The sequence below is a fragment of the Corvus hawaiiensis genome, chromosome 1 (assembly GCF_020740725.1).
Source record: "Corvus hawaiiensis isolate bCorHaw1 chromosome 1, bCorHaw1.pri.cur, whole genome shotgun sequence".
Lineage (NCBI taxonomy): Eukaryota > Metazoa > Chordata > Aves > Passeriformes > Corvidae > Corvus > Corvus hawaiiensis.
Genome location: NC_063213.1, coordinates 79,736,808 through 79,748,542, shown reverse-complemented (window position 1 = coordinate 79,748,542; position 11,735 = coordinate 79,736,808). Strand labels below are relative to the sequence as shown.

General features: G+C 35.8%; 1 long non-coding RNA gene across 1 annotated transcript in view; it reads left to right on the top strand.

The window, feature by feature from the left end:
* The first annotated feature begins 6,578 nt into the window (after positions 1 to 6,578).
* Positions 6,579 to 11,735, top strand: part of LOC125329454 — a 152,828-nt gene continuing 147,671 nt past the window's right edge. Inside the window, exon 1 of the long non-coding RNA XR_007205157.1 lies at positions 6,579 to 6,638. This is a non-coding gene — a long non-coding RNA (uncharacterized LOC125329454). The remainder of the gene's footprint in view (positions 6,639 to 11,735) is intronic.

The following is an 11,735-nucleotide window of genomic DNA, read 5'->3' as shown; positions in this document are numbered from 1 at the left end:
TTGTTAATATTGTATAATAAGTTAGCAGGAAAGGAGTTATAAATCATGCATTTTTTTCACAGATAATAATATATATATCTTTGAATGTCTGTGAAGAATTGGTGACTTATGCCTCATTTGATTTTCTTAGAGATGAAAATAAATGCACACATACGTACAAGTACACAAATTAGCATTTCAGAAGCAGGTATATCTGATACATATATAGATATATATATATATAAAGTGAGTAGAGTAATTCTGAATACAACTGTGTCTTCGTATTTGAAAATAATTTTTAAAAGTTGAAAATTTGACACCAAATGTAACTTAGGCTAAGCAAGGCAATTAATCTTTCCTATTGCTCAAAACTTCACACCTGAAAAGTTTTATTTCTTGAACCTAGCAGGGCTTAATTTCTTCCTTTTAATGCATGAATAAACTGTAAAGATTTCACATAGAGCATTGAAACTGAGAGTGGTAACAAGCTGAATTGTTTAATTTGAGATCACTTAGCTTATTAGAGAATGCTTATATAGTTCACAGTCCAGTCTATTGCTACTAGCCCTCAGGCATACATTTCTGATAAACATTTTACATGTGGAACTGCTACCCTCGCAGGAGGGGTTACACTTCATAGTATTTACTATGAAACATTACTGACAGAAATTAAGAACAACTACATATTGATCCTCAATAATTTGTTTAAAAAGAGAAATCTTCTCTCTTTCTCGTAAATCAGTATCCCTTCTTAGGTCCTCTGTGTGTGTATGTGTAAAGCTGTTTAGATAGTGTTCATTAACTAATATTGAGCATTAGTTTGTGTAATTTTTGTTTCAGAAGATTTAGAATGTCTTTCTACCTCCTGAATTCCTAGTCTTAATTCAGTCACAGAGGAAAATAGTGGAGATATTTTGCAGGCTGTAATTATACATCTCTTGTTCTACCTTCATCATTCCTTACCCTCCCATTCTTTTCTAAACACAAAGTGGTTGCAATGAAGAGTAAAGACAAAGGACACCACCTTCCCTCCTCCCTGAGCGAGAATGATGTGTCAATAGGTGTTAAGCGTGCTTAGTGTCTCTCAGCAGAAGATAAAATTGTTCCTTCAGACCTAAGATCTTTAAAAAGGAGTGAAAAAGCTGGAAAATCTGATTTAGCTTTTACACTATGCACCGTAGGTTATTGCAAGAATGATGGTACTGTTCCAGAAATTCTGGACTCTCAACTAAAAGCAATGTTCTGGCTCTTGCTACAACTTCCTACTGGACACTGCATATATTTACATTGCACACTGCTTGTTCCATGTCTGTGGCAATAACCTCCTGGTTTTTGATACATGCACATGTCATATGCTATATTAACAAAAAATGAATCTCTTTTTCTTTTAATTAATTAATATTTTTCTAATGTTGGTCTTTCACCTTTTTGTAGCATATGGCTTTGCTAAAAGAGCAAGAAAATTTTAGAATTTGTCATTACAGGATAGGGGAAACATGTAGAGTAGAATTTCTTTATAATCTGAAAATGGCTCAAATGAACTCAAATGTTACTATTGCTAATTTGTTTCTCTTATTTTAAAGCTACTCTGTGGGGTTTTTGAATGCATCTCCCAGAGCTATGATGTTTATTCTAAACCTATGTGCATCCTGTTCTTATTTGGAAAAATCATAATCTAAGAGAGATCAGATTTAGTTGATAATGTTTATAGTTTTTGAAGAAGTTTTATAGTAGCGTGTTTAGGAAGCGTAGATGCCTCAATATATATTGAGAACATTAAAATCATATGTCATTCACATTTTAACCATTCTTATGTGCATTTACTGGAGAGATAGGGGATGTATTTAAAAGGCATCAAAACAGCCATTAATCAGTTCTTACACAGTTGTTTAAATCCATGTTTAATAGAGGAGACAATTTAATCCATGTCATCAATAAAATATTTAGATAAGTTGTGAATTATGAATAACAAATTTTTAAGGATATAATGATTTGATTTTTTTTCCTGATCTGAAATACTTGTATTTTGTGGAATAAGAAACAAAGAGTGTAGAGGAATATTAGTATCATAATATACACTGTATTGAAATGCAATGCTCTACTTTAGGGAAGTATCTGTAATAGATGAAATGTTTTTAATGTTCTTGCTGAAGAAATTCCTTACATATGTGATGTGAATCACAGCCTGTCATGATTGGGTCATATATTTCCAGATGAACAGGAATAAAATGACTGCAGACACGGAGATGACCACACAGAAAATGGTTAGAAGAATTAATTTTCACTGCAGCAGAATAGCTAGCCGATACTAATTATATTCTTTAGCGCCCATTTTGGACATGGAAAAATGAATAGCACAAAATTAGTAGGTTGGGTAGTGGAAAGAACTAGAAAGGCAGTTTTCTTCAGAAGAAAATCCTAACTTAGATCTGAACTAGTCAAAAGGAGATAACTAAGTCTGTGACAGAAAAGGTTATGTTTCTCCTTTCCAAAATACTGTGGAAGATGAGAGAAGAAAGTGTGAACAGGAAATAATCCTGGACTCCCAAATTCCAGAGGAATGAAGCACGATGCAAAGAAATAAAAGTAGATATCTGGTGATTTAATCAAAATCTCAAATTTATGCTAGGCAAGCTAAGGAGTAGATATGGGACCCTCTGAGAAAGCCATACTTCTAGTATGGCTTTGAAAAAGAGATAAAATGAACAGTAAAAATATCAGTAAAGATAATATTTGGAGATATTCAGTAAGGTGTTTAAGTATGTTACAACAGTGGTGACTTTCACATTGACAAAAAAAAAGTAATTTTGCTCTCTGAAAAGCCATCATCATGAAGATTTTGTGTTGAAACCAACAAAATATCACATAAAAAATCATTGAAGTATTTTAAAATTTACATAGGAGTTTGACTCAAACCTCAGATTTGCTGCACTATCTGTTGGGATAAAGATTGAATTTAATGATTTCACCAATATATACAATGTCTATATCAACTCCCTAATATGACATGACAGCACACCGGAAACATTCCTTGGAGAGAAATGCTACAGAGTATTAGAGGATTTAAAAAATAAAATGATTGACTCAAGTTGACAGACCAGTTATTTTTAAAACAGCTTCAGATAAATTTTAAAATACACGCAATGCCCTTGCTGCCAAAATCTGTCCTGTGCTAGTTATTTCAGGAATACAAGTTGTTTGGTTTCTTTTCTTTATCATGACATTTAATTCTTAAATTTTCCATTCTGCTTAATACAACTAAGCTTGGTATATTTCTGACTCTACTTGCGTCAATATCTTCAAGGGGCAATCTAGACTTAAGAATTATGTGATTTTTGTCAAGGTTCAAATTTACAGATAGAGATTTCTATATGGCTGATTACACACTTTTAAAATTTTTTATCTGTGTGTGTTTGGTTGGTTTTGTTGGTGTGATTGTTTTTTGTTGTTGTTGGGTTATTGTGGTTTTTTTCCCCAGAAACCCAAGAGACTGAATTAATAGAAAGATCCTGCTTACAAAAAAAAATTATGAAATAAAGCTGCTGTTGTGGTTGCTGCAGATGATTTCATTAAAAAATGTGGCTAATTTGGTTGGTCAACTTATTAGAGATGAAAGTTAATTTGTTGGTGATATTATTTATGGCAAATAATTTGCCCACATTTTAATGACACTTTTTAATCATTACTTATACCCTGCCTTAAAATAGGCAATTATGTGCCTCTGGAGTTTTGTCCTTTCCCTTTATTGTTTAATGTTTTCCTGCAGTTCTAAATGGCCCAATGTGTTCCAAGAACTGCCAAAAACTGTTTATGTATTTTTGTATAGCACACTGTAAGATGAAGTCTTTGTTCACATTTGTTTTCTCTTCTTTCTGCAAATAGTAGGGAAAAAAAGAAGGTGTTTCAGATAGCTGTCTTTCCAAAAATGGCAGATCAGTAACTGGACACTTTCAGTTTTCTTAAATGCAATTATTTTCCTGTTATTCTTCTAGTGAGATATTACTGTAAAATAAATATCTGACATGACTGTGGAAATGTTTCCAAGAAAAAGAAAATTAAAGGCAGTCTTTTTCTATATGTCTGTATTATGAACTCCTTGTAATGTCGGGGGCCCTCTTTTCCTGCTGCATTTTTTTAAGCTTCTGCTTGTACTAAGTCTTGTGTTCACATTGTTTGTTGCTATATTACGGTCATTCTAGCACAGGTGAACTGAGTGGAAATGGAGCCTTAGAAGCTCTCCTTTTGCCAAACTACATGTGACATTTTGGTTGCCTGCAGACATCAAAGGAACAAGGAATGACACTGATGACTTTAGCAGGCAGCTGGGTACATCTGTCCTGGCTTTGCCCTTCTGGTCAAGGACTCTCCTAGGATGCTACTACTCTGAAGAGGTTTCTTCTTCTGCTGCTCCACTCCTTTTTCTTTCTAAGTACCTTTGCCAGCACTGTGAGTATCCCTCCCTTCACCATTTTTACCTAAAGTGGTGTAGGGACAATGTTGTTATCTGAAGGCTTCACAGCAGCGCAGACTGTTTGGAAATTCTGCTAGTTTTTCACCTGGCACCATATAATAGCTCCAGGATATTGGAAGCAAACCTAAATGGAAGTCTAGTTTTCTTTCCCTTTTGTAATTCAGACTTTCAGTTTTCAGTCATTTAGAATAGGATCTGGCCCATTGCATAATTATTGACAATTTTCAGATGTAGAAATGTTAAGTAATTGTCTCTATTTATGCCATGAGTCTGACCATACTAAAATACACACACGTGCTTATTCATAGCTGGAAATCAGGGTAATTGCCTGAATTAACATGAAGGCCTGAATGTGACCTCAAAAAAACCCCTTTCTTCTCTTTGCATCGTGCTTTAGCTTTCACTGTATTTGTGCTGGCTTAAAGGAGGAAGATGCACCTCAGTGTTTTGAAAAGGTTGACTCAACTGAATGAGCAGAAATGGAGTACACATGCTACACCAACACAACAGGGTAATGCTGTGCATGGCTGTGTAATGAAAATGAAAAATCAGAGGTAGCTTCTATGGTTGCAGTGTTGTTATAGTTACTTGCAGTTTGCCATGCTATAGGTAGGTCAGAAAAAAAAGTACCTAAACATTTAAGATGGTTTTCACTATGATGTGTGTCTTGAAGTTACTAAAAATACCCATCTGAGTATCAAAGTAATGCTCACATCATTGCTGCAGAAAGCAGCGAGCTCAGGTCTAATGTTCTTGCAGCTTGCAGCAATGCAGACAAAGCTGCCTGTGTTTGTTTTTTTTTGGTGGTTGTTTTGGTGGATTTTGTTTTTTTTTTCTAAGACGGTACAAAATGCCTTGCTAGTGTAAAGACGCCAGATGTTCCTCTACTCATTTTGGCATAGCAGACAGGACAGTCAAGTTCTGTGTTCCAACAGTATCCTTTTTCACAATAGTCCATTCTGGCTTACTTTTGGACAATGAGCTCCAAGAGCAATCTTGGAGGTCTTATTTCAGTGTGACTGGATTCATATGTCATGTATGGAAAAAGTAGTGCTGTTCTGTCTCCCAGTAGAGAGCCCTAATTATTTTATTCTTCACAGAGAGCACAAGATCTCTGTGGTAATGGATCCTTTGGCATCCTAAACTACTGCCTGCCACTGTCCGTTATCTTTGTCTGTAATGACCCTAGATTCTTCTTGCCTCTGACATGCACTTTTTGGACATCATAGCCACCAAAGCTGGTATATTAGGTCCTTTGGCAGGTACTGCTTTCACTTAACCCTGTCTTTGTCACACACCAAATTAGTTCTTCAAAGATGTTGAAATAACTAGTGACACATCTTTTTATAGTAGAGCTGTATATTCTGTTTCATGCTAAAAATCTTTCTTTAGAAGTGGCATACTTATGATTCGGTTCTTCCCTTACCTAATCCCTGTGAAACCTTGTTTAAATCCTACTGAGCTCTAGTTATCACTGTAGCTATCAGGGTTTTGGGATTTTTAATATGATAGTCTTGGATTTAAAAAGATGTGCAGAATGGGAAGGAAGACTTTATTTGGAATCTAATTGGAAATTTTTTTTGTCAGCTGTTCTGAAAGTTGAGCTGTTTCCAGCTTTAGTTGTTGAAATTGAAAATTGCTGTGGTGATAATAAAAACTCCACCTTTTTTTGTACCCAACATTTAATGAATTACGTATGTTCATCAGTTAGGGAATCTGTTATTTTAAGCAAAACTTGTTTTCTGGGGACTCTTGAAGCTCAGTCTGCTATAGCAGTTACTGCAGAACTTGTGTGTCTAGAAAACACTGAATTGGCATGCAAATCTATCATTCTGCTGAAAAATAATACAGGAGCTGAAGAACCCTTTGAAACAGTGCTATTGTTCACCAAAGTAAGATTTTTTTGCTGGTACTGTCCTTTCCTAGAGTGATTTCTTCTCATAATTTTGGGAACAACCATTATGACGTGCTAGTTCTTATCTTGCTTCTTAACTGCCCTAATCTTAAATGGAATACAGTCATATGCTTGTCCGACTCATCTTCCTCTTCCAGTTTGAAAAAGCTATATATAATTTATGACTCACTGAATATGTTAAATCTTGTGTTTTTAAAACTATATTCATGATTACTGCATTGGGAACATGTCTGGATGTAAACATTTCACTTCTGATAGAGACAACACGATCTCGTGAGTAAAATTTTTTGAGATTACTCAATCAAAAACTTCTAAATATGGAATGTGTCCAATTTTAATATGAAATAATAAGCTGTGGGGGGAAGGTAAAATAATATTCACGGAAAACATTAGCCATTATGGTTTTTCTTAAGTATTCTATCAATCTAGAAGTGCCTGAACACTGAGAACACCAAAACCAATAAGTGTTCCATGTTTGACTTTTGAAGCCGACTTTACTGATTTATGATGTATTGTTTCATCAAATAGAAAACTATTTAAGAGTTCTATATGTTTACACTGCTCCCTCCTAAGTTATGAATCCAAGTAATTTGTTACTGGCTTGTGCTTAAACGACATACTCTGAGAACTGCTACATCTGTTCCCACTTCCATGAAACTCCAATGAAAAAAAATGACTGTGGAGAGATATGAGTGACAAGGGATTATAAACATTAGAGACTTAATTAAACTACAAAAGCTTCAGCAAGGTTCAGGATGGTAAACTTATATCTTCCTTTGCTGAACTAAAATAGGAAAAATTATTTTGGTTGCCTAGCAACCACATTGCACAAACTAACTCAGTGGAAAATCTATGGGTTTGATAAGCAAATTAAAAATGGACATTTCGTGTGAAGAGAATAAAAATTCTTCAGAACCTTTAGTCAACTGAAAAATTAATTGCATGTTATTAGAAATTAAAATGGCAATTGATCTGGGAATATTTTGTGGGAAATTGTAGATAGTCAATATTGTTTAACATCTTGGTAAAAATGGTGAATTGTCTTGCAATAGCAGAGTACTAAGTGCATTCAAAGCACTCCATGTTTGTCTGTGGAGGAAAGGGAAAGACTGAGAATCCTGGTGAGAAAAAATTATTTTGGAAGATCTTGTTTGCGTCTTCTATTGTACAAGTGCATTTTGTTCACTCACGGCCTGTTAGTTTAGCAGTTCTTTGGAAATTTAATATTAAATAGAGAAGGAAGAGGCAAATGCTAGAGAATTCACATTTTCAAATATCAGCTTCAGGGAACTTTATTGCAGCAGCTCAATTCTGTTAATTCTTGAACACACACCTGAAGCAGAACTTGCTGCTTTCCTGAGCTTCAGAGCAGTTCCTTATGTCCTTGAGAAAGAAGCAACTCAAGCTGTCCCAAAGATGTAAGGTGCTCTTTGCATCAAGCTGTGGGTTAAAGAATATTGCATTAATACAATGCTTATAACTTATATGGCATCTACCACAGGTATCTCTCTTCCACTTCTTTTCCTTCAGAAAACACAGCTTTGTTGTCATAAAAATACTTTTACCAACCAGTGCAAATAAGGAATGTTTCCTAGTTAGGACACCTGCAGCACCCGATAACACGGGTCTCAGGATTTCTGTGGTATATCTGTCTCTATAGTGGTAACAACAGGTTGTGGCCAGTGAGCCTGAGCATGTGGAACCTGTTTTCTGCCCCTCAGATTTGAACTGCTTGTGGGGATAAACTGCAACACTGCTTCAAGAGCCTTTATACTACAGCTTTCCTAGGACTTCTAGCGAAGATTGATCTTTTCAAAGTTGCCCTACATATACCACTGTTTAACTAAAAAAAACCAACAAAAATTACTTCTACTGAGTTTATAGGTCTTTTTTCACTTCAGAAAATTTTGACTTGTGGCTTGTAAGCAGGTAAGGCTGAACTCACCCAGTGATGTGGGCGAAAAGCTCACTGTGCTAGTGTTCCCATCCAGAATACAGAAACAATGTCATACAACTTTAACACAATAAGAAGGTAGCATATTTCTCTTCATGACAACATCTTCTCTATGCTAGATTGCAACCTTTAGCTTCTACAACCATTTTGGAAGTCACAGTTGCTAGTGAAGGGCCTATTCAGGCTGAATTCTAGTGTCAGATTGTAGAGGCATACAGAAATACATGTGGTTATAGAGTGAAGTTCAGAATCAGACATGCAGAGTTAAGATTACAACAGGACAAAACATAACTCCTAGCCATATGAAAATTTTGGTGCAGAGTTTGTTTCTGGAAATTTGTTTCTGTCTTTTCTATTTGTGTTTGTTTTGAAATTTAAGATTTAGTTAAAAATTTTAAGAATTTTTGAGTTGGATTTTAGAGATATTGTGATCTTTTACAACAGTCAACACAAAGCAGCTCAGCTAGCCTTCTTTCTGTTCAATGTAAAGAGCTATTATGGAAAGACTGTGTCTATATAACATTTTATTTTTAAATAGAGAAATATTTCTCTTTATTACCTGCCATGATGTCTGGGACAGCTACAGTGTGCTCATAATGAATTTCATGTTTCAGACAGTGGATGTCAGTAATGTTACTAGCTAGCTGGCTCATGCAATTAAAAGAGTTCCTAAAATGCTTTAGGGACCTTTGGTGCAGATGCTTTAAGCCTTACAGTTTATCTTCCATGAAGATTCCTAGTCAGAAATAAAACACAAATATTTTACTTCGCAACATTTATTTGTTTTTAAAGCATGAGAGACTTTTATTCTTTATCTTAAACTAAAGTTCAATTTAAAGCAGCAATCCCTCCAAGAAAACAAGTATTTTAAATAGATGCACAATTCACAAGCCGAGAAAAAGCGGAACTGACTGTACAGATGTTAAATTTTTCAGAAAATCAAACTAAATGAGCTTTTAATAATTAGATATGTCTGCTCTTATATATTTTAGTGGCTGCTTTAAACAGTTGGATTAATTACCGAATGGCAGATTATATTAGACTGGAAGGCACCTCTGGATACCATCAGGTCCAGCTCATCTCTCTTGAGACAGTGAGAGAGGGGGAGGAGATGCTGGAGCAGGTGGTTCTCTTCAGCCCCTGGGAAGGCCCCAGGCTGGAGAGGGAAGACGTGTGAGGAGGAAGGAGTAGCAGAGAGGAGCTGTTATGGACTGATTATAGTCACCCATTCCCCATCCTGGGTTGCTTTGGGTAGGGAGTGGGGTCATGAGAGAGTTAGGGATGAAGAAGAGAAGCTGGGCCTGGGAAGAAGGTTGAGGTGTGGAAAGGTGTTTTAGAGTCTTTGTTCACCAACCTACTTTACTTTAATTGGCAACTAATCCAACTAATTTTCCTTAGGTCAAGTCTGTTTTGCCTATGATGATAATTGATGAGTGATTTCCCTGTCTTTATCTTGACCCTCAATAATCTCTTTCGTCTTTTCTACCCTGTCCTGTTGAGGAGAGGGGATAAAAAAGAGAGAGTAAGGGTCTGGTAGCCAGCCAAGATCAACCCACCATCATACTCCAAACAGGGTTAATTTCAAAGTCACATTAGGTTGCTCCTAGTCTTATCCAGTTAATTTTTTTTAAATTTAAAATCTTCATGGATTAAGATGCTTCAACCTCTTTTATTATTTAACTTCTCTCCTTGCAAAGATTAACTTTCTTGCAGCACATGTCAACTTTCAGTCATTTACTACTACACAATCATTTGGAGAGATAAGCAGGATTCAAGAGAAAATTCTTATTTTTCAAGGCAATTAGGCAGTGCATCTATCAATAATTGCTTTAGATTACATATAACAAACTAGATGCTTTGTGCTGTCTATGCAACCATATTTTAAACTCTCAATTTTCTACTTTTTCAGAGAATGTTATCTTTGGATGGAAATTTGTTCTTAAACTGGCTTTCCAGTCTAAACAAAAAAAAAAAAAAAAAATCCACATTTTAAGACTCTAGGTTCCCTGTCTCTTCCTTCTATTCCTCCCCCAGCAATTCTATCTCCAAATGCAGAAGGGGCAGGCCCAATGCCTTTTTTGGACTTATTAGAAAACTAGTTTGAAAACCTTTAATTACTAGAACAGGTTAACATAAATTATGAGAACTCCATCTTAGACTACACCTCTGTCTTTTCAGGATAAGCATCTGAAAACTGAAGTTCACTAAATCCAGAACTAAAGCTGGAAGCTATGTAAAATATATTTGCAATTCTTTCAATGAGCAAGGTTGTTCTTGTATTGGAAACATATCAAATTAGGAAATGCTCTGAAAATTTATCCATTGATATTACAGGAAAGTAGATGATTAATGGTGGCATGCAGGAACATTTAGACAGTTACAGAATAAAACTGAGGCATCATGTGGAAAATAAGGTACTGAACTTAAAGTAGACTAGAGCAAGAGGACCTGACTTTTTGCATATTATTTATTCAGATCTATGTCCTACTGCTGAAGTTAATTGTGACTTACACTTTGAAGCACATGACCCACCAGGGAGCCTTTATTTAGGATTATTTAGCCTAGAGAGTAAAAGGAGAGGTGGGCTGCAAAGGCAACATAGTAGAAGCCTTCCAGTCCTTATGGGGCATTATGAGAAGATGCAGTCAGGCTCTTTAGATATGTGAGTGACAGGATGACATGGGGTAATAGATATAAACTGAAAGAGACAGAAGATCCAGTTTAAGGGCTGGGAGGAGTGGGCATGCCAAGAAGCCAGACAAGTGCTGGAATAGGCTTTCCAGAGATGATGCAGAATGTCTGTGCTGGAGGTTTTCAAGACCAGACTTCCTAAAGCTCTGAGCAACCTGGTCTGACCTCAGAGCTTCAGTTGGGTTAGAGAACTCCTGAGGCTTCTCCAGCCTCAATGACTCTGCAATTCATTATTGATTCTATCTTTAGTCTTGCCTGGTGAAAAAATAAGAGATTTTTTTTTTTTAGAAATGTAAATGTTTAGTATGATTTCTGATGTTTTTCTTCATATGGGATTTAGTTTTGTGGTTGACTTACTAACAGGGCTGAGGAGCTTCACAAATGCACAGCTCTCATTAAAAATTACTACAGTATAGTTTGGCTGACTTAGGCATCCAGATATAGAGTCATGCCATTTAGATGCAGCCAAAGAAAACCAGTATCTTGTACTGTGCTCTTAATCTCTAATCACCTTTTCATTAAAGTTGTGTGAATGACTGACAGTTATGGAGTTAGTTCTCAAACAGAAAGTTCAGAGTTCTAGTAATTAAAGTAATCTTGCGTGCTGAAATGAAAATCCAAGAGAAGTCGTCCTGGAGAGAAGACTGACTTCAGACTGATGGCAGACAGATTGCATTCAGTCTGAAAGAAAATTCTTTGTCTCTCTGTACTTGTAGGTTGACAAG